The sequence below is a fragment of the Moschus berezovskii genome, chromosome 10 (assembly GCF_049115385.1).
Source record: "Moschus berezovskii isolate FMDL1 chromosome 10, NW_MosBer_1.0, whole genome shotgun sequence".
NCBI lineage: Eukaryota > Metazoa > Chordata > Mammalia > Artiodactyla > Moschidae > Moschus > Moschus berezovskii.
This window is the reverse complement of record NC_142469.1, coordinates 27,509,664-27,533,284: the sequence shown is the minus strand read 5'-3', so window position 1 is coordinate 27,533,284 and position 23,621 is coordinate 27,509,664. Positions and strand designations below refer to the sequence as shown.

Below are 23,621 nucleotides of genomic sequence, written 5' to 3'. Positions count from 1 at the left end.
TTCTTTTATTTATATACTTTTTTCCCCCCAGTTGAGCCTTAATGTTAGGAATCAGACTTGGAAAATTATACTTTTCTTAGTAATTTCATATGGTGTTGTTTGAAGTACTGTCTTCTCAGGTAGTGAATGTTTATTTTGAACCTTCTTGTGTGTGTGTGACATTGTTTCCTGTTTGCCAGTTTGGGTGGTAGATGTTGAAACCGCCATGTCTGTGTTTTTCTCAAGCAAGTTTTTTCTCTCCTAGTCAGTCAGTTGTTTCTCCTAAAGTAACCAGTCTTTATCAGTCCAGGAAAATGAAGAAAAAGATTTCTGGGAAGATACTCTGCCCAAATCCAGAAGAATGGTTTCCCTAGTGTTTTGACTTCCCCTGTGCCAGGCTAGTCATTGAGATCCATGCTGCTGCCTCCGGGACCTCCACTGATAACCTTGACCTTGTAGTCATCTGTCCTCCCAGGTCTGGTTACTTTTATGTCCAGGAACTATAAAAAGAGCAGGAGTTGCCACTACTTTGAAACATAACCCACCCCTCCCCTGACTTTCATCTCAGGAATTCTGTTTCTTCCTTGTGGGGCCGCCAACTTCCCTAGTCTTGGAAGCTCTCACCTGAAGAGTAAGGAAGGCCAGGAGTTATGTTCATTAGGATCTTTTCTGCGCCTTCTATGCTTGAGGTAAGGCCAGGACAGCAAAAGCCATCTTAAAAGTTCTTTTGTGAATGAATCCGTAGTAGCAAATAAAGACAGTGCACTGGTTTATATCTCATTATACCGTAGTCCAGGAGATAGTGGAGGACATAGGAGCCTGGTATGCTGCAGTCCGTGGAGTTGCAGAGGGTAGGGCATGACTTAGCAACTGAACAACAATACCAAACCTTATGCTTCTGCGGTACTTTAAGCTAAACTCAGAATCTGTTATGGAAAATGCTTTGGTCTTCTTTTGAACTTTTTCATCAAGTAAACTCAGGTGTGTTTCTTAATGCCTGATAACATCGTTTTCTCATTTGTAAAGTGACTTTTAAAACCCTCGTAACAGTTACGTCATGCATGTAAACAGCAGAAAAAGCTCAGATTTGTGAAGGGCTTGTGTAAGGCAGAAAGTGAAGAGGAACTCAAAAGCCTCTTGATGAAAGTGAAAGAGGAGAGTGAAAAGGTTGGCTTGAAGCTCAACATTCAGAAAACAAAGATCATGGCATCTGGTCCCATCACTTCATGGGATAGATGGAAAAACAGTGGAAACAGTGTCAGACTTTATTTTTTGGGCTCCAAAATCACTGCGGATGCTGATTGCAGCCATGAAATTAAAAGACGCTTACTCCTTGGAAGGAAAGTTATGACCAACCTTGATAGTATATTAAAAAGCAGAGACATTACTTTGCCAACAAAGGTCCGTCTAGTCAAGGCTATGGTTTTTCCCGTGGTCATGTATGGATGTGAGAGCTGGACTGTGAAGAAAGCTGATCGCCGAAGAATTGATGCTTTTGAACTGTGGTGTTGGAGAAGACTCTTGAGAGTCCCTTGGACTGCAAGGAGATCCAACCAGTCCATTCTAAAGGAGATCAATCCTGGGTGATCATTGGAAGGACTGATGCTAAAGCTGAAACTCCAATACTTTGGCCACCTCATGCGATGAGTTGACTCACTGGAAAAGACTCTGATGCTGGGAAAGGTTGGGGGAGGGAGGAGAAGGGGACGACGGAGAATGAGACGGCTGGATGGCATCACCAACTCTGTGGACATGAGTTTGAGTGAACTCTGGGAGTTGGTGATGGACAGGGAGGCCTGGCGTGCTGTGATTCATGGGGTCGCGGAGAGTCAGACACGACTGAGCGACTGAACTGAACTGAACTGAACTGAACTGTGTAAGCTTCAGTAAGCTTCCGTAGAGAAAAGATTTTGGCTTACCCTTTATTTCCCTGATAGAAGGGTAAATTTGTCTTGTCCCTTCAGAAACTAAAAGATGACTTGAAGAGAGATATAAAACTGCAGCAAAAACTAAGTCATTACCTTAGTTTTCTTCCTGGCACTCACTGCTGTCTGTGCACTGGTCCCGCCTCCTCTCTTTCTCCTCTTTGCCTTTTTCTTTCTTCCCGTTAGAGTCTCTGTGATTTCTCAGGAGAAAGTGGACATTCATTTTATTTTAAGAATGTATTCCTTTCAATGCTGGGAAAAAACATTAGAAAAAAATTCTCATTTTGTATTGTCATTTTGTTCCACGTCCTTTAGAAAAGGAGGAGAAAGCAGGATTTTTGAGGCAGAATCCTAGCTTTTCTCTTGGTCTGTAAGCGCCCCCTGTGTCACTTCTCTACAGTCATCAGTGTTAGTTTTCCGGATCAGAGGGTAGAAACCAGCTTTTAATAACTTCCGTGCCTAGAAAATCCCATGGATGGAGGAGCCTGGTAGGCTGCAGTCCGTGGGGTCACTAAGGGTCGGACATGACTGAGCGACTTCACTTTCACTTTTCACTTTCACACATTGGAGAAGGAAATGGCAACCCACTCCAGTGTTCTTGCCGGGAGAATCCCAGGGACGGGGGAGCCTGGTGGGCTTCCGTCATGGGGTCACACAGAGTCGGACACGACAGAAGTGACTTAGCAGTAGCAGTGTCTGAAGTTGGCATGGGGGTGGGACAGCTGAACATGCACAGGTGTTACCTGTAACTCCCCCTAATTGGTTGTCGCATCCAGATGTGAGCATACCTTCAGCTAACTTTCTCCAAGCAACAGATGGTGCCTGTTTAAGTGCCCTTTCCATATGCTGGGAGTAGATCCCATAGTATTTGTTTTTCCTGTTTTAAAGTTATATTTGCAATGTGTGCAGATGATATGTGTTTACAGTCATTTTCTTAAAACAATAGCATTAAATCTTTATCAGATTTGTATCTTCATTTACTCGCCAACATCATTTTATCCACCCCAGTACTTCTATATCTCCCAAGTCAGTGTTCCATACGTGGAAGCTAAATAAAATACCAAGTAATTTACCAGTTATTAATATATTCCGAATGTGCCAGCATTCTATATGAGTTTATGGAAACAAAATGTATGCCCCGTGGTCTTTGTTGTTATCTTAAGGATGCTCTAGTAATATTCTTTAAGGTATATTAATGTGAGAAGTAGAGAATTATTACGTACTTCAGTTCAGTCGCTCAGTCTTGTCCGACTCTTTGCGACCCCATGAATCACAGCACGCCAGGCCTCCCTGTCCATCACCAACTCCCGGAGTTCACTCAAACTCAGGTCCATCGAGTCGGTGATGCCATCCAGCCATCTCACTCTCTGTCATCTCCGTCTCCTCCCGCCCCCAATCCCTCCCAGCATCAGAGTCTTTTCCAGTGAGTCAACTCTTCGCATGAGGTGGCCAAATTACATACTTAGATATTAGTAAACTTTCTACAGAAATGTGTGAATACTTTATGAACTTTGCTATACTTGATAATTAAATAAGACATCAAATACTAGGTATTTAACGCACAGAGTCTCAGAAATGATAGGCTCAGGAATCAAGATCCTTTTTTAAGCATGGACTCAGAAATCAGACAGGTGTGGTAAGAAAGCTAAACCCTTCTACATGCTGACTGTAAGACCCCTCTGAGCTTCTGTTTGTTCATCTGTGTATTAACAGTATTAGTTATTTTATGAGAATTGTAATTCTAAGGTCAATGAGTATATGACAAGTGCTTAGAGGAAAATAAATGCTAAGTAAGTGGTTCTTTTCTTTTATCCCTCTGATTATTCCCTCTATTACTAATTTTGATCTTCATCTTCTATTACTCTTGGAGACCTGGTCCCTCGTTTCTGCTGTCTATATACTACTCTAGTTCAACAAGCCATGTTATGAACCTGATATTAGGTTCTATAAAGGATCCCAAAAAAGACAATAAAATTAACTCCTGTGCTTTTATCACTTCCTGCTCAGGTTGCCATTGCTTACTATGACTGTAACTGCTTAAGTGTAGTTCCAAAGCTTCCAATGAGATCATAAATTCATTAAAAACAGGAATATTACCTTATACTTACATAATTCACAATGTCCAGAACATTGCTGAATGTTGGCCCAACTAGTCAAGGAGAGAATAGCTTTAAAAATTCTCATTCCAGGGGACAGACCATATGGACAAGTAGAAATGGTTGGACTTGTGGAGAACGGGAGAGAGAGAGAGAGTGAACGAGCTGATTGCTGAGTCCCTCTTCAACCCTGGGCTCAGTCAGCCTTCATTACCATGTGAAGTCGAAGGTAAAAGCAGAGAAGAGAGATGTCAAACCTCAAATATAAAAGCATCTTTTGGGGTGGTCATTTTTCAGTACAATACTTATTTTTGAAGTTATATATTTGCACTTGTGTGTGTGTGTGTGAGCATGTGCACACACTCAGTTGTGTCTGACTTTGCAGCCCCATGGACTGTATCTCACCAGGTACTTGTTTTTGAAATCATCTGATTGTACTTGAATTTCCTACAAACCCACAAGGGCCCAGACCATGATCCTGATGTTTATAACTGAATCTGTAAGAGTGATTGCTTGCCAAAAATATTCCTGATAGTTGCTGCTAAGGTTTTAGCTTTTTGTGTGTGATCTCTTATAATCTACTTTTGCCATATTATAGCTTTAGGTTAATGCAACAGAAACCACATTATTTAGGCTTGTATCTTAGGGGCATGAAGTTCTAATTTGGGGTGAAAATGACCAAATATATTGCTTTCTAAGCTTTATTGCTTTTTGCTCGTTCTCATTTTTTTCTCCATCCCAAGTTATCAAACATTATAAAAACTTTAAATGTCTTGTTTATAAATATATGCCCTCAACTCTTTATTGCCTGAGAAAAATGGAGGGGAGAGTATTTTGGGGGTGATTTTAAAATAAAGAAAAAAATGTGGGCAACCCCTGGGGGTTTCTGATACATCTGTAAGCAGCACCTAGACGTTTGGGACGAAGATGAGCTTGTGAGATGCCAGGCAAACAGAAAAGGTAATTTCCAGTATCCTCTCAGAATCAGAAAGAATGGACTCGGGCTCTTTTTTCCATAGCCACTTCCAATGCCTGATCCTTATTTTCCTGCCACCAGCAGGCAAGCATGAACATGTTGAGAAGGCACGATGTATCTGTCATTTTGATTGTTAAACATGAAAGTAATAGAATGGCAACAGAGACAGGCGCAAGAGGGCTCTTGGCAGAATGCTATAAATTATTATTATTTTTTTAACGAACAATTCCACACCTTTGTTGAGATTTTACAGGGTATATTCTAATGGTAGTTTCAGCCTCACTACTCTGAGCAGCAGAAGCCTTTCCTTCAGCAAACTAAGCAGACCACAGATTTCAGAAGCAGGTAGAAAGTAAAGCCCACACTGCTTGCAGCCAAGTTAGAGGGCGAAGTCTACTCTGCCGGCCAGCTTCTCCCACACCCTCCTCGTCTGCCCTGGTGTTTCCTACCTGCACAGCGTGGAAACCCTGGGCTGGCTGTTCCTGTCTCGGGCCCAGTCTACTTACACTTAACTTTGTTTTGCTCACTGGCACCTTTGGGAGTATGTTAAAGTTTTGGATCCTATCTCTAGAAAAATGTCTGTCCACTTAGAATTCTGTCTGTAATGTCAGGGCATAGACCGTTCCACCACTACCATCATGGAACACATAAAGTAAAGCCCACCAGTCCAGACCCATTTATTCAGAATGCATCTTTTTCATGGTACATGAAGACCAGGACAGCAAACAAACGGAGACAAAATACGATAACCTCAACCACCTAAACATACTACACCCAAATCATTTTAAATTCTTTTTGTAATGAAACTGTAAGAAATGTAAAGTCTGGTTATAGGTCTACAGCCATGAGCTGGGTTGCTTTTAAGACTTCTCTGGGCCACAGTTCCTCTAAAAAGATGGGATTAGACTGAATGATTTTTGAGATCTTTTCCAGCTCTACAATAGTCTCCAGTATTCTACAATTCGGTGAGCCAAATTGAGGTGAACAGTGAAATCAATAGTCCTCTCTGCAGCCAAGCATCAGTTCCTTTTGTTAAGTTTGGATTATTCTCTTTTTTTTAGTCCAGTTATCTCTGTGCCCTTCTTTTCCTCTTCCATCATCTCCATCCACAAACAAAAAGAAAATTGATTTTTATTTTCTTCCTCGTGTTTGACTCATTTAAAGTGGTCAGCTGTCTCCCCGAGTTAAGCTATCTCTAAATAAGTTTGGGCTCGATAGAAGGAAATATCGTTGTGACAGGGAAGGATCACTGACGGGGTGCTGATGTAGAGGTCGTTCATGGAGGTAATGAACAATTGGGGTACATAAGTGAAGGAGTGGGCACACAACTCAGAGAAGAGGGGTGAGGCTAGGACCGAGGCATGCACTACAATTTTCAACCTAGGTCTCCTCTACCTCCTTGAAATTAGTCCTGCCATTCTCTTTCTGAGAAAAAAGAAAGAATGCCTTGATTTGGATCAGTCCTATCTCCCAGGCTGTAAACTCCAGTCCTGATAATGATGCTGCTAAAATTATAATTTATGGCACATTGACTTGGCAACAGGTGTGGTAAAAGAAACCCTGGCAATTGGATCTCATTCAGTCCTAAGAACCACTCTTTGGGAAATGCTAGTCCTGCTTTTCACAGGAGGAAACTGAGGCTCAGGGAGGCCAAGTGAAAGCCAAATGAGCGGCATACCACAGAGCAAGAATCCAAGTCTGGGCTGTTTTTTTCCCCCCGATGTAGTCCAAGCCCACTGGGCTGCCAGTTAATAACTAGCAAACAGTCGCGGATTTTACAGAGTGCTGTAAAACCACATCTGCCTTAGTGAATCTGCCTGCAGGCAGGTTTATTATTACTGCACCGCCTCATTTTCTGCAAGTAAATACAATTTATGAGATAATTTTTGAAGCAAGAGCCTCGCCTAGAATAGAGGATAACTATTCATGTGTTTTTCAGGATAAAAAGGATTGCTTTTTCTTTGTTTTTCTTTTGGTTTTATTTTAATTCATCACCCTGCCTGACACATTGGAGGAACCCAGTGAATGCAGGGAGCAGAGATTACATGGATGCATGCAGGGATAAAAAGCAGGTCATTCTCCAAAGTTTAAATGAGCTGATTTTGCAATAGCGAAACCAGAAGGCACAACTTTGGCATTCCACACCAGTATGGCTTTATTGTCTGTATTGCAGGAACAAAATATCACATAACTTTGCACATAACTCTCTAAAGCTCTTGATAGGTTTTTTTATATTCCATTTCCTAAATCCCTTTGTGCAGTTACAAGTAAAGTATTGTACCACTTTCGCTGGAAAAAGGACTAATTTCACATTGTAATGATTGCACCTGCTCTGTGACAAAACCTTGATGTTTTTTTAAAAAGCCATTTTCCAACTTAATAGCTCAAGGAAGAAGATTGTCCCTAGGGGAACTGGGACACAACTTTACAATTTACTCATTGTACAACTGTCCTTCAGTGCTGAAATGGGGGGAAATAAGGATGAATGTGGAAGGAAAAAGCATAGAATAACTGACTAAGCTCGAAGGTCATTAATGACACTGAGAGGTGTAAAAATGATAAAGCGGACACAGAAAATCGTATTCTGTGAAAAATGAAATAGGATTGCTCTGAGCTGAGAGAAAAGTAAGGGAGAAAAAAAGGACAGTGGAAAGCTTTTGAGTGTGTTGGGGGTCGGGGGAAAGGGAGGACAGGCTGCCCTCAATGAGTATCTCTGAATTGGAGCCAGGGGACGGGTTCTAGCCCTTACCAGAACTTCAGAGCACATCCCTTTAAAAGTAGGTAAAAAACTAGTGAATATAACAAAAACAAATGGACTCACAGATACAGGGAACAAGCTAGTGGTTCCCAGAGGGGAGAGGGACGAGGGGAGGGGCATTTAGAGGCAGGGGGTTAAGCACGCATGCTCAGTCATGGCCGTTATTTTGAGACCCCATGGACTGTAGCCTGCCAGGCTCCTCTGTTCATGGGATTCTCTAGGCAAGAACACTGGAGTGGGTTGCCAGTTTCCTCTCCAAGGGGATTAAGAGGTTCAAACTATTTCATTTAAAGTTAGCTACAAGGGTATGTTATACAACCCAAGGAATATAGCTAGTATTTTATATTACCTGTATAACCTTTAAAAATTGTGAATCACTATTGTATACCTACAGCTTACATTCTATTGCACATCACCGAAACTCCAATTAAAAAAATAAAAGTAGGTCTGAAAGGGCACAAATTAGGAGAGAAGCCTGGTGTCCTGGAGACAATTTGTCTGTTCCCTCAGAAGACAGTCCAGCATCAGTTGGTCTGAACACAAGTGCCTGATGGTCAGGAGACATAGCATTAGCCAGAGAAAGCTGCAGGTATAGGATGTGGGTGGAGCCTTTCTGAGGGATAACAGGATAAAGCTCTTGGGCAGGTGGATCTCAGCCCCTCTGACAAGGTTTCCCGCGATCACACAATGAGTGTGAATGTCACAGTTCCTCTTCTCGCTCCTGTCCACCTCTCGTTTCTACCTTCTGCATCCTCATTGGGAAAAGCAGTCATTGTTTAGAAGGCAGTGGTGCTAGGGAAAATGGACAGCACTCATATTGCAAAGTCTGACTGGTTGAGTTTAAATACTAGTCTCACCAGAAATAAAATGTCCCACCTGGGGCCTGTATGCTGAGTTTAAAAGGCCTTTAGCCTCTTTGCCTCTGTACTGCCTAGCTCAGATTCCTGATCGGTGTGCTCGTTTATGATGGTCGTTTTTATTTTCATATCACTGGAAATAAAACCAAAACCCAGTGGCTGCCTGAAGTGCTTGAGCCCTGGTAATTCAGTGTAGCAGCAGTATTCTGGCAGTGGGGCTTTTTGCTCTGACCCCTAATACTGCATTTCCAAGCCTCGTTCTGGTCCTGTTACCAAGGAGGGAGATGATTAGCAAGTACAGTGACCCAGCGATTGTCTTGCATTGAGGTGAGAAATGAAAAGACTGTGTCACAAAACCCATTCATGTCCACTCTGGTTTTTCTTTGCCAAATGTTCTTGCTGTGACCTACTTCTGGGGAGGTAAGAAAAATGATTTTGCCAGCCTTCTGTGACACGGCGATGGTTGAAATGTTCCCAAGTGCCTTGGTGTAGGTGGCCTTGTGAGGATAAGCATTAATTATTTTCAGACTGCTGATGCATCACCTCTGGTGTCTATATTTGTCTTCTAAGAATGCATCATCACTCTCTAAGTATAGGTGATCTTGTGGGATTAGATCTTTTGAGTTAGACTAGGATGACATAAAATGTGCATGGAAAGCAAAGCCTGGAAAACTTGCTGAGCTGTGGTCATTGTGTTTTATGTGTGTGTTTATTGGAGTACAGTTGATTTACAATATGATGTTAGTTTCCGCTGTACAGCAGAGTGAATCAGTTATACATATATTTGTTCTTCAGATTCTTTTCCCATGTAGGTTATGATGGAGTATTGAGAAGAGTTCCCTGTGCTCATGGCCATTGTTAAGACCCCAGATGATGCCTCGGTGTTCAGAATAACATTTGGATCATCTTCACATTGTCGTTGTCACCATCCACCTAAATTTCTACATGTTAGATCGCTTGATGATTTTGCATGTCTTTAGGTGTGCGCTTTCATCATGAGAATGGTAATCACCCGATTCTTATACTTGGACTCTTACCTTACCCCAACTGGTAACTTTTGTAAAAAGTCAAAATAACCATGGAATCCCCAGGACCCCGTTTTGTCATAGTTACTTCTCACAGGGCTCTGAAGGGCAGTGAGGGTCTCTGCTCCTCAGTCTCGACTTTGAGGCCTGTGAAGCAGTGCTGGGCAAGGCTGTAAGCAGTATAGTCTAAACCAAGTTCCTTTTCTGCCTTGGTACTTTGCCCAGCAGCATGGAAGTTTTAGGAGTACTCGAGTTGAAAATATAAAAATTCCCAGTCTGTTTTTACCTCCATCCTATTAAACATTTTCTTTTTTTGATACCTGCATAGAAAACATGGAGAAGGCAATGGCATCCCACTCCAGTACTCTTGCCTGGAAAATCCCATGGATGGAGGCGCCTGGTGGGCTGCAGTCCATGGGGTTGCTAAGAGTAGGACACGACTGAGCAATTTCACTTTCACTTTTCCCTTTCATGCATTGGAGAAGGAAATGTTCTTGCCTGGAGAATCCCAGGGATGGGGGAGCCTCGTAGGCTGCTGTCTGTGGGGTCACACAGAGTCGGACACGACTGAAGGGACTTAGCAGCAGCAGCAGCATAGAAAACAACTAAACCTGGGTTTTAGTTTTACTCGTTAATTTAATCATTTTTTTCATTCCAACTAACAGATATTTATGGAAAGCCTCCTGTGTGCAAGACCCCATGAAGGGACAGACAGAAATTTAGATAAGACATTACCTTCCCACAAGCAAGTTAGCCTTTTGTGGGGGTGGATAAGAATGATTTTTTTACTGAGAAAACGAAAATGCCAGGTGTCAGCAGGAAGAGGCATGTTGAGACAAGGGCTGTTGAACATTCCATGGGGCTGTTGTTGCATGCAAGGTTTGGGAAATAAAAATCACTGGTGCTTTGTCTTTCTTGAATCCCACCCTACAAAGTAGCTCCCTGGAATTAGCAGTTCAAGTATTGAATGGATGATGAACAATGTTGAAGATGGTGGCCAACGTGTAACAATGCTTTTCTTGCCTACCACCTACCACATCTGAAACTCTGTGCCGTTTAAACAGTAAAGTTGGGAAGTGGGGGAAGGACTGCATCCAATTTCACTCCCCTACTGGGCCGCAGATGTGTCCACAGGAACCAGGGTGCAGTGTGAGGCTGTCAGATTTCCAAAAGAATTTAGCTAATGGTCTTCACTGCTCAGAGAGCTTGCCTCCCAGAGAATCAACACTAAGGTTAGAGACAAGCATGGAACTTCAGGCTTCTGAGAGCCTGTGAAGGATGCAGGTTTTCGAGGGTAGTTTTTCTAACTTGGAGGGTTCTCATCTGCCCCTCTCCCAAAAGCTGAAGCAGCTACTTATTCCTGCACAAAGGGCGAGAAGACAGACATGCATGCTTGTGTTAAAAGTCGGCCAGTTCAAACCTCAGGGAGAAGTTCTTGGTTGGGGAGAAGGCCAGAATATTGAAGAAGCTCAGCAGCATCTCCTCCAGAGGCATTTCTGAATAATCTGTCTCTTGGATGGCTTAGGTGTACAGGTAATGGGAAAAGCTGACTCAGGGCTGCCTCCAGGCTTAGCATAAAATGTATTCTGGGTGCCACTGTAAGCATTAGGGAATGAAACTCACTGGCAGGAAGGCTAATAGTATACAGTTCAGATTCCCCCAAGGGAAAAATGTTTATGAAATTCAGCTTTAGTAACCTGAGTCATGAACTTGCTTTCTGCAAACATCAGAGTTAACAGCACCTATACCATAAAAACTAGTTTACGCCATTGCATTTCTGGATCCATTTTTCTTTCCACTTAACAGCTTTTTACTTTGTACCAGAAATTCTGAGATGCAGAGAGAACCATGGAAATCAGCTGCCAGCTTGTTATTGTGACCTATGAGACATAGGCAAGTCCTCACCCAGCTCCATGCACACCCCACCCCTTGGCTGCCTCACATGAGACATTCTTGAGCTCAGAGTGATGGGCTGGAAAAAGCATGGTGTCCGGGGTGGGTGAGCAGATGCTTGGACTCCTGGGCCAGGTGGGCTCTCTGCTCCTACAGCTTCTTCACCCAGTCTGTCTGTGCCCCGACTGCTTCAACATTTCCCCGAGGCCAAAATATAATTCGTTCAAGAAGTTTTAAGTAGAGTAGCCCATGGCTTAAATTATACCAATAGAAGAAGTGGGAGGTGGAAAGGTATGTTTGAAGGGAGAATTGTAAAGATGACTTCTGATACCCCATCCATCTTTCCCCAGTATAATTTTTTTGGACATTTTTATGACAAGTTTTAATTTGTCTCTCCCTCCATTCAGTGACACACACAGCTAGATTGGGCTGGAGTTGGTCATTTCCCTTTCCCCAGGTCAGTTCTGATCAAATAATACCCAGCAGGTTAGATTCTAGTTACAGGCTTCCTTGATGGTTCAGATGGTAAAGAATCTGCCTGCAATGCGGGAGACTCAGGTTCAATACCTGGGTTGGGAAGATGCCCTGGAGAAGGGAACGGTAACCCACTGCAGTATTCTTTGTGGAGAATTCCATGGACAGAAGAGCCTGGTGGGCTATTGTCCATGGGGTTGGGAAGAGTCAGACATGACTGAGCAACCAACACTTTTACGTTCACTAGATTCTAGTTAACTAGTGTTCCCTGAGTGCTCAGTTCATTTCAGTCGCTTAGTTGTGTCCAACTCTTTGTGACTCCATGGGCTGCAGCACGCCAGGCCTCCCTGTCCATCACCAAATCCTGGAATTTACTCAAACTCATGTCCATTGAGTCAGTGATGACATCCAACCATCTCATCCTCTGTAGTCCCCTTCTCCTCCTGCCTTCAAATTTCCCAGCATCAGGGTCTTTTCCAATGAGTTAGCTCTTCGCCTCAGGTGAGCAAAGTATTGGAACTTCAGCTTCAGGATCATCCTTCCAGTGAATATTCAGGACTGATTTCCTTTAGGATTGACTAGTTTGATCTCCTTGCAGTACAAGGGACTCTCAAGAATCTTCTCCAATACCACAGTTCAAAAGCATCAATTCTTCGGTGCTCAGCTTTCTTTATAGTCCAACTCTCGCATCCATACATGACTGCTGGAAAAACCATAGCTTTGACTAGACAGACCTTTGTTGGCAAAGGAATGTCTCTGCTTTTTAATATGCTGTCTAGGTGGATCATACCTTTTCTTCCAAGGAGCAAGCGTCTTTTAATTTCATGGCTGCAGTCACCATCTGCAGTGATTTTGGAGCTCAAAAATATAAAGTCTCTCACTGTTTCCATTGTTTCCACATCTATTTGCCAGGAAGTGATGGGACTTGATGCCATGATTTTAGTTTTTCAGATGTTGGGTTTTAAGCCAGCTTTTTCACTCCTCTTTCACCTTAATCAAGAGGCTCTTCAGTTCTTCTTTGCTTTCTGGCATAAGGGTGGTGTCCTCTGCATATTTGAGGTAGTTGATATTTCTCCTGGCAATCTTAATTCCAGCTTATACTTCATCCAGCCCTGCATTTTGTATGATGTACTCTGCATATAAGTTAAATAAGCGCGGTGACAATATATAGCCTTGACGTACCTCTTTCCCAATTTGGAACCAGTCCGTTGTTCCACATCTGGTTCTAACTGTTGCTTCTTGACCTGCATACAGGTTTCTCAGTAGGCAGGTAAGGTAGTCTGGTATTCCCATCTCTTGAAAACTTTTCCACAGTTTGTTGTGATCCACACAGTCAAAGGCTTTGGCATAGACAATAAAGCAGAAGTAGATGTTTTTCTGGAACTCTCTTGCTTTTTCGATGATCCAGTGGATGTTGGCAATTTGATCTCTGGTTCCTCTGCCTTTCCTAAATCCAGCTTGAACATCTGGAAGTTCTCAGTTTACGTACTTTTGAAGCCTAGCTTGGAGAATTTTGAGCATTACTTTGCTAGTGTGTGAGATGAGTACAGTTGTGCAATAGTTTGAATATTCTTTGGCATTGGCTTTCTTTGGGATTGGAATGAAAACTGACCTTTTCCAGTCCTGTGGCCACTGCTGAGTTTTCCATATTTGCTGGCATATTGAGTGCAGCACCTTCACAGCATCATCTTTCAGGATTTGAAATAGTTCAGCTGGAATTCGATCACCTCCACTAGCTTTGTTCATAGTAATGCTTCCTAAGGCCCACTTGATTTCGGACTCCAGGATGTTTGGCTCTAGGTGAGTGATAACACCATCATGGTTATCTGGATCATGCAGATCTTTTTGTATAGTTCTTCTGTGTATTCTTGCCACCTCTTCTTAATATTTTCTGCTTCTGTTAGGTTCATACTGCTTCTGTCCTTTATTGTGCCCATCATTGCATGAAATGTTCCCTTGGTATATCTAATTTTCTTGACGTGATCTCTAGTCTTTCCCATTCTGTTATTTTCCTCTATTTCTTTGCATTGATCACTGAAGAAGGCTTGCTAATCTTTGGAGCTCTGCATTCAGATGGCTATATCTTTCCTTTTCTCCTTTGCCCTTAGCTTCCCTGAGTGCAGACCTTGTTAAGAATAGAGTGCTCTGGTATATTTCTGAATGGTTACTATTCCCCTCTCCTCTCTGGAGGTTCAAGGGGATTTTTCTCCCATTTTTACTGTGAGAACGTGGGTGGAGCCTCAGGAGGTAAACTCATAAACCTGTGGGAATCATTATGACCGGATCCTTCCACAGTCCTTGACTCTGAGACTTTTCCACACTCAGCCTCCAGCTGTTCCTCAATTGCAGCACAGGTTTCCTAGCCCAGCTCTGGTTCCCTCTAGTGAACCTCTCCTCCAGTAAGCCATGACTCCCTGCATTGTCCTGTCTCTCCAGCCTCAGTTTGCCCTGTCTCTTCTTCTTGCATATGGATAGAAGAAAAGTTGTTAATTTTTAATTCTGTTCACCTTTTTACTTGTTAGGATGGAGTAGTGACTTCCAAGCACCTTACATGTACAACTGGAACTTCCCCCAAGATTTTAAAATGTCAGTCAACAGTAACTGAGCATGACTTGGATATGAAATGTGTTTATTGAACAGTTTAACTCATAGAATTGAAATATGAAAAATTTCCCCCTACTCTTGTCCTTTAGCTACACTTTGGGGTAAGGAGAGAGATTATCGAGTTCTTTTTCTTTGTTTCTTTTGGTAATAATTAACATTCAGTAAGATGCTCACTGGAAAAGACTCTGATGCTGGGAGGGATTGGGGGCAGGAGGAGATGGGGATGACAGAGAATGAGATGGCTGGATGGCATCACCGACTCGATGGACATGAGTTTGAGTGAACTCCGGGAGTTGGTGATGGACAGGGAGGCCTGGCGTGCTGTGGTTCATGGGGTCGCGAAGAGTCGGACACGACTGAGCGACTGAACTGACTGACTGACTGACTGAAGATGTTCAAATTTTATAATAGTTGTTCTGTTTGGGTTTTGACAACTGTATATGCACTAGGTTTCTCAGCCTTGGCACTGTTGACATTTTGGAATAGGGAGCTGTTCTATTAATCCATGACCTCTTGCCACTAGATGCCAGTAGCATCCCCTTCTGGGGGGTGACAATCAGAAGTGTCTCCTGGCATTACTACATGTTCCCTGGGCACCAAAACTACCCCTGGTTGAGAACCATTTAACATCCAAAAAGAAGATGGAAATCATATCCATTCCTCCAAAAAGTTCCCTTCAGGCCTTTTCATTAATCCGTCCTCCCCTGAAACCACTGTCTCTCATTTCTATCATCACAGATTCATTTTGCCTCTATTTGGACTTTGTAAATTAAATCATATAGTGTGTACTCTTTTTCTGGGGGGGCGTCTAGTCTCTTTCACTTAACATATTGTGTTTGCAGTTATTCACATTATTGTGTTTATCAGTGGTTCACTCATTTCTTATTTTAGACTAGTGGTCCATTGTATGAATAAACCACGTTTTGTTAATACATTCTGTTCTTGATGGACACTTGAGGTGTTTCTAGTTAGGGGCTATTTTGATAAAGTTGCTATGGCTAGTCTGGAATAATCTGTTTGTGGACGTGTTTTCATTTTCCTCAGTAAATATCTAGGAATGGAATTGCTGGGATGTAGGGTAAATGTCGGAGAAGGCAATGGCAACCTACTCCAGTACTCGTGCCTGGAAAATCCCATGGATGGAGGAGCCTGGTAGGCTGCAGTCCATGGGGTCCCGACGAGTTGAACACGACTAAGCGACTTCACTTTCACTTTTCACTTTCATGCATTGAAGAAGGAAATGGCAACCTACTCCAGTGTTCTTGCCTGGAGAATCCCAGGGACAGTGGAGCCTGTTGGCTGCCATCTATGGCGTTGCACAGAGTTGGACACGACTGAAGTGACTTAGCAGCAGCAGCAACAGCAGGGTAAATGTATCTTTAACTTTTAATAAATTGACAGATACTGCTGCAAAGTGGTTATGCCATTTTACACTCCCAGCAACTGTGTATGAGCATTGCTGTTCCATATTGTTACCTACATGATCATCATTTGGTGTTGCCTATTTCTTTTTATTGTTGTTGTTTGCTTTTTTTAAAAAATTGGAGTATAATTGATCTACAATGTTGTGTTATTTTCAGGTGTACAGCAGAGTTAATCAATTATACATACACATATATCCACATTCTTTTTTTTTAAGATTCTTTTCCATGTAGGCTATTACAGAATATTGAGTAGAGTTCCCTGTGCTATACAGTAGGTCCTTATTAATTATCTATTTTATATATAGTAGTGTATATATGTCAATCTCAATCTCCCAATTTATCCCTCCTCCCTTTCCCCCTGGTAACCATAAGTTTGTTTTCTTTATCTGTGACTCTACTTCTGTTTTGTAGATAAATTCATTTGTACCCTTTTTTTTATATTCCACATAAAAATAATATCCTATGATATTTATCTAACTTATTTCACTCAGTATGACAATCTCTGGATCCATTCATGTTGCTGCAGATGGCATTTGTTCTTTTTTATGGCTGAGGAGTATTCCATTGTATGTATATGTAACACATCTTCTTTATCTGTTCTTCTATTGATGGACATTTTTTAGGTTGCTTCCATGTACTGGTTATTATAAATAGTGGTGCAGTGAATACTGGGAGGGCATGTATCTTTTCAAATTGTGGTTTTCTCCGGGTATATGCCCAGGAGTGGAATTGCTGGGTCATGTAGTGCCAGGTTGCATTAGTGGTAAAGAACCCACCTGCCAATGCAGGAGATGTAAGAGACGTGGGTTCGATCCCTGGGTCAGGAAGATCCCCCACTCCAGTTTTCTTGCCTGGAGAAGCCAATGGAGAGGGGAACCTGGTGGACTACGGCCCATAGCGTCGCACAGAGTCAGACACAACTGAAGCAAGTTAGCACGCACACACACGGTAGTTCTATTTTTAGTTTTCTAAGGCACCTCTAACGGAGAAGGCAATGGCAAGCCACTCCAGTACTATTGCCTAGAAAATCCCATGGATGGAGGAGCCTGGTAGGCTGCAGTCCGTGGGGTCGCTAAGGGTCGGACACGACTGAGCGACTTCACTTTCACTTTCACACATTGGAGAAGGAAATGGCAACCCACTCCAGTGTTCTTGCCTGGAGAATCCCAGGGACGGGGGGAGCCTGGTGGGCTTCCGTCTATGGGGTCACACAGAGTCGGACACGACTGAAGTGACTTAGCAGCAGCAGCAGCAAGGCACCTCTAAACTGTTCTCCACGGTAGCTGCACCAATTTACATTTCCGCTAACATTTCCCACGCTCTCCAGCATGTTTGTAGATTTTTTTTATAATGGCCATTCTGACCAGTGTGAGGTCATTGTAGTTGTGCTTTACATTTCTCTAATAAGTAATGATGTTGAGCATCTTTTCACCTGCTTTTTGGCCATCTGTATGTCTTCTTTGGAAGAATGTCTATTTAGATCCCTTGCCCATATTTTTGATTGGGTTGTTCTTTTAATATTGAACTGCATGAGCTATTTGTATATTTTGGATCCCTTATCAGTTACCTCATTTGCAGATATTTTCTCCCATTCTGAAGTTGTCTTTATGTTTTATTTATGATTCAGTTGTTTTCATTTTAGCTCTTCTGGTGGGCATTTCGTTAGGATTTTTATTTGCATCTCCCTGATGACCAGTGATACTGAGCACCTTTTCATTTCCTTTTTGGTTACTTACATGCTTTTGTAAAGTAAGACTTTTTATGGTTTGATTTGGAGGAGTCCCCGTTACACCCAGACTGTACTCCTGAAAATATGTTCAGGTTTTACAAGAACCTGCTGCTGTTCCTCAGTGGCTGGGAAAAGTTTTACATCTGAATACGGTTGCTCTAAATTATCAAAATTACCATGAAACATGCCCTTCCATTTTTTGTTTTCTTTTTTCCAAAGATACTGTGAGGTTATAGGGTATTTTCCTTTAGTGATGTCAGAAATACTCCTCCTAATTAGCCAAACAAGTAGATAAAACTACTTTTATTTTCTTTGGGATAGACTTCCAGTACCCACAACCTTTGCAACAACTGTCTCAACCTCATCCTTCCAAAGCTGTGACAAACAGATTAATGCAGGGACCTGTCCCCACGCAAGGCAGTGAGTCACCTCTATCATTCCATGCCCAAGGGGGTTTCTTGGTGAGCCTTTTTCAGGAAACATTTTTCTTTACTTATACAGGAAAGTCTTTACCTAGTTTTTGTGTTTTTTTTTTAAAGTAAGTTCTCTATCTAGAAAGATTCCTTTTTCCATTTAAGTTCTGATAACAGAACTTAACTTTTTCCTTTTAGTTCCATTGGGAAAGGAAGGAACTCGTGAGACTTCTTTGGTTGGAGTTTCTCTCTCTGTTGCTAAGGACGTTTTTTTCTAACCTGTTTGCCTTATGTAACCAGACAGAAACGTTCATCTCTGAGTAGTTGAGGACCTGGCTTCTGAATAGGATCTGAGTGCACTTTGAAAATGGAATATGGTGATACCCAGAGGTGGGTAGCAGGTGTGTATTTGTGCACATAAGGTAACATGTCCAGAGCACTTTGGAAGCAGTAAGACGATCTCTAGTTCTTATCTCCAAATTCCAATCTTCACTGAAGGACCCACTTTCTGTGGGAGAATGTCTGGGATAAGACAAGTCTGAGTCCTGTCCTACCAGAAAGCAAGCCAACCAACCAGCCCAACAAAGAACTGAAAAAAAAAAAAATGTAAATGACTGGGATCACATCCTCAGGACTTAGGTTCTGAGTTGAAGAGGTTCTCACTGACAGAGATGGGACGATGTGAGCATTAATGCAAATAATGACTATAGGAGAGTTAAATAGTATTGGATGAATTTTATATCCTTGAGTTTATAATCACACTAAAAACACAAAACACACTCTCCACATTCTAGTGTATGGAAAACCAAGAGGATGAAAGATCTGATTTCTTCAAAACATAAAAATCAAAGGGAGAAAAAAGGAGAGAAGAGGAACTTATGGTTTAAAAGAAACTTAAAAAACATATGAAACCATTGTAACACTACTTAGACGTGTTTGGATCCTGATTTGAACAAACAGCAGCTGTTAAAAAATTTTATGAGCTAGTTGGGGAAACTTGGTCTCCGAATGGATATTTGACTATGTTAAGGAATTATTATTAATGCTCTGGATGTGATCATGGCATTGTAGTTTTATTTTTATACCAATCCTCCTCTTTTAGAGACACATACTGAATTATATACAAAATATATATCTGCGATTTGCTTCAGCAGAGTTCTGTGGCAGAGCTTTGGATGAAATGAAATGACCATGAATTGGTAATTATTAGTTTCTGGATAACATCTGTAGATTTATCATAATACTATCCTCTTTACTATAGAATATGTTGATATTTGAAATGTTTCATAAATTGAAAACAAATAAAAAACAGCTAAGTCCCTTGCAGATTGGTCACTGGCTGTAATCTGAACAGTGAGAGGTGACCATGGAGGATGCTAGCACTTGTGTGAGAGCCCTGTATTTTTTCTTATTATTATTGAAGTAAAATTGACTTAAAATACAAGTTTCAGGTGTACAACATCATGATTTAATAGTTTTGTACATTACAACAAGGAGCCCTATGTTGACAGGTTTGTTCGTAAGTCTGTCAGAATGAAAAGATAATAATCCACTGATCTGACCTGTCCTCAACATTTTTCTCTCCACATTTGTTCATTGGAATCATACTAATGTTATGAACCGAGCATTCTTGAGAAAAGGAATGAGATCATGCATGCTTATCTCATACAGCATTCTTTATCTAAAATCCCTTACTGAAGGACCCCCAACTGGGCCTACTTTCCTTTCCCATTTGTTTCTCATACCTTAGAAAGATGACCTCAAAGAAATTTGGGGGAATTTTAAAATATATATATATATACACACCCATATATATATTTTTTTTTCTTAAAACTTTTTTACCCCTAAACCATTGGAAAATAGAGAACATTTTTCAAAAATGTTTATAGGCCTCATCTTTAAATATACCAAGTGGAATGGTTGTGAGAACACAGCAGACTCATTGGAATAGTTGTTTATGCTCACAGCCTTTTAGCAAATTAGTTGCATTACAGACACCTGAAACAATATGTAAGTTTCAAAATTTTCTCTACTTCCCACCAAAATATAGTACATTTCTTTCTCATGGCTTTCCAGTCCTTACTCTCATCAGGTCAAAATTTATGTTTCTGTGTCTTATCTCAGAACTTCCCTAATCCTGAAATAACTCTTTCACACTTTGTTGTGAAGGACCTATAGGCATTTGATGTTAATCTTGCAGTTCATGAGGTTCAGACCCTACATAGGTAGGTGGAGGGAGGCTTTTGGCTGAATAAGCGTGTCTCCTCATCAGTGCGGAGGAGGAAGAGAGCGTCTTCCTGGGGCCGGTCACAGACACACAGTGTCTCATCCAGTCCTTGACCAGCTAGAGGAAGAGCGAAGCCCCAGACTGCAGATGCAGCAGCTCAGGCACGGAGGCTCAGTAGCCTGACTGTGTTGCCTTTGGGAGACACTTTCTCCTAAGTCAGGGAGCATTCCCAGTGTAAATTGTGCCAGCTGTGGCTTGACTGAAGCATGCAAGTTGTTCATTCATTCTGTGATGCCATCTCATAGAACATGCATTTCTGTGGAAACTCATAGTGAACTCTGGAAGCCAGCATTTTAAGGCAGTTAGCTGATTTTAAAGGTTTCTGATATTTCCTAACAAAATATAGTTGGAGACATTGGTCATCTCCCAGGTATTCAATAACCCAGAAGCCAGAAAGGACCAATCCACATTGTAATACACTAATGATTGGTCATAGGTCGTATTTATGTCCATCCAGTCATTCCCACTGCTTTACAGAGTGCTTTGATGAATTATCGGTCATGCTTCTTTATAGTTAATGTTGTAAGTTGGATATATTGGGGAAAAGCTTATTTATTGGTAACTTCAGCCAGATAGTTTCATGTATTAAAGACTCATGGCTTAGTCAATAATGCTGGATTCAGAACTGAATTTCTATGGAATGAATCATGTCTCTAACCAAGGATGTGCTGGTTTGAACCCCATGGAGTTGGAGTTACACACCTTCCTTACATAATCCCTATCAGTGGCCTCCGGGCTCAGAGTTATTTTTCTAGTAGCTGGTGATTTTCAACTAAGCCATCTATGTTCTTCTGTCTGAAAACCCTATAGGCTTGCAGTTTTTTCTTCATATGCAGCGTCTGCAGTTTCATTCCCTGCCCCTGGTAGATAGTATTGTCCTAGGGTAGTATAAGTGAGAGAAAGCCTATGTAAGCCTTGGAAATTTCATATACACAATCAGCCATTTGTGCTTCTTCCTTTAAAAATAATTAGAGAAGCATGAATTTATTCATGAATAGCAGAAAAGATGCATTGGTAGCAATATTTAAAATACATAAAACATTTATATATAGTTATAATAAGGCTTCACCTGTCTGCACTTTCCTCGTGTCTACCTGATTTCTTCTGTCTTCTCATGGAGCTTAGATGGCAGGTGTAAAACTTGACCACTTTGAACCCTGGAAACCCTTGATGAGTATGTGCCCTTTTCTGATCTCATACCCTGAGCTGTTCTTAACTTGGAGACACTGCACCAACACCCGTTTTTGCTTTCTGTGTGGCTTAAAGCAAAAAAAAAAACCACCAAAAACCCTCAAAACATTATCTTCTTCCACGTGCTCCTTTCCACAAGCACTTAATTTTGTTTCTTTGTATAGTTATAAAATCCTCATGCACCTCCTTTAAAATAAATAAATTACAATTTTATGAGCCTTGTTTATTTCCAGCAACTCCAAATAATAGGCTTCGGAAATAAACGGTGTTTATTTTAAAATGAATGTAGTAGCGTGCTTTCATTCTAAAGATTTGTGTATCTTCAATATATTTTCAAAGTAACGTCTAGGTAGTAAGTGGCTAAGAAAATAACCATCTAATTATAATAAACCATCCCTTTCTTACTTGGCCTTAACTATTGTTTGATTATTCCAAGTCATAATCTTTTCAACTGAACTGATTAAACTATGCCAGTGTAACTTATTCTGTTTGCTAAACTTTCAGACAAAAAATCCTTTCTGAGATTTCAGGCCGATTTCTCATTTACCCTGTTGGCTCACTTCACTTGCCAGAAGGTTTCTCTTCTAATCAAAGAGTTATTTTCTCTTTACAAGTCAAACTTTAATTTGCCCTTCTATCTTTTTCTTTCTCCTCCTTATGTCTAACCTAAAAGAAATAATCTTTCTGCTTAAAACATAAGAGTGACTGCATCATTTCAAGTGCTACTAAATGTGGCTTAAAGATTTGGAATATGATGGATTCTTTCTTCAACTAAAGTTACTATAGCAATTATCTCTCACCAAAATTAGATGGAAGGGAGTTTGATGATGAAATGAATACTAGGCTCAAAAACAAAGGCCCAATTTCACACCTAGCCTTTTGACTAGCTTGTAGCAGTGAGCAGAAGTCACTCATCTTCTCCAGTAGGAACCAAGGGGTTCCTCATTTATAAACTGGAGACAATTAAATTAGAAATTTAATTCAGGTGGATTTTATAAAGATTTAGTGAGATGCACTTAATTTCTTCACTGCATGAAAACATACTGACATTTACTAAAGGCCTTGTGTTTGTTTGTTAATTGCTCAGTCATGTCCGACTCTGCCACCCCATGGGCTGTAGCCTGCCAGGCTTCTCTGTCCATGGAATTCTCCAGGCAAGAGTACTGGAGTGGTTTGCCATTCCCTTCTCCAGGGGATCTTCCTGACCAGAGATCGAACCTCAGTCTCCTGCATTGTGGTCTGGTTCTTTACCGTCTGAGGCACCAAAGAAGCCCCAAAGGGCTTATACAAACAAACAAATTAAGCCCCCTGTTGGTAGGTTAATAAAAAAGGACAAGAAAAACAGTTATTAAACATCTGGGGAAATGTTTAAACTCATAGCAGTTAACTTCAAAAAGCACTGAGGTGTCCTTTCCTTTTTCTAAATTAGCACTAATTTACAGAAAAAAAAGTCAGATTCTGGTGGCATTACCAGTTGGTACAGCCCATTGAAAAAAATATGCATCAAATTATATTAATATTCATACCTTTCAATCTAATAATCCCATTTCTGGGACTCTATTCTAAGGGAATATTCTGAAATATTGAAAAAACTTATAAACATGATAGTGATTATTTGATCATTACTTTTGATCTTGACAAACATGGGAAATACTTAAGTTTGTAAAAGATTAAGTTATGATGGACTTCTGCAGCTATTAAAAGAAAGATTCATTGAGCAGCACCTAAAAATGTTTATGATGTAAAAAATATGCACACTGATAATCAACATGAGGGACTTCCCAGGTGACTCAGTGGTAAACCTGCCTGCCAGTGGAGGAGACACAGGTTCGATCCTTGGGTGGGGAAAATTCCCTGGAGGAGGAAATGGCAATGCAATCCAGTATTCTTGCTGTAAAATCTCTTGGACAGAGGAGCCTGGTGGGCTACAGTCCATGGGATTGTGGAGTCACACACAGCTAGCAACTGAGCATGCATGCACAGCACAGTC

The 23,621-nt window shown here is 41.3% G+C and overlaps 1 protein-coding gene across 3 annotated transcripts in view; it reads left to right on the top strand.

Moving 5' to 3' along the window:
* Positions 1 to 23,621, top strand: part of UBE3D (ubiquitin protein ligase E3D) — a 173,576-nt gene that overhangs the window by 137,507 nt on the left and 12,448 nt on the right. The window contains exon 10 of one of the 3 annotated variants that reach the window (XR_016038390.1): positions 4,094 to 4,229. The exons of the other annotated variants lie outside the window; for them this stretch is intronic. The gene's annotated coding sequence lies outside the window, so the exon portion shown is untranslated. The remainder of the gene's footprint in view (positions 1 to 4,093; positions 4,230 to 23,621) is intronic. 3 annotated transcript variants of the gene reach the window in all.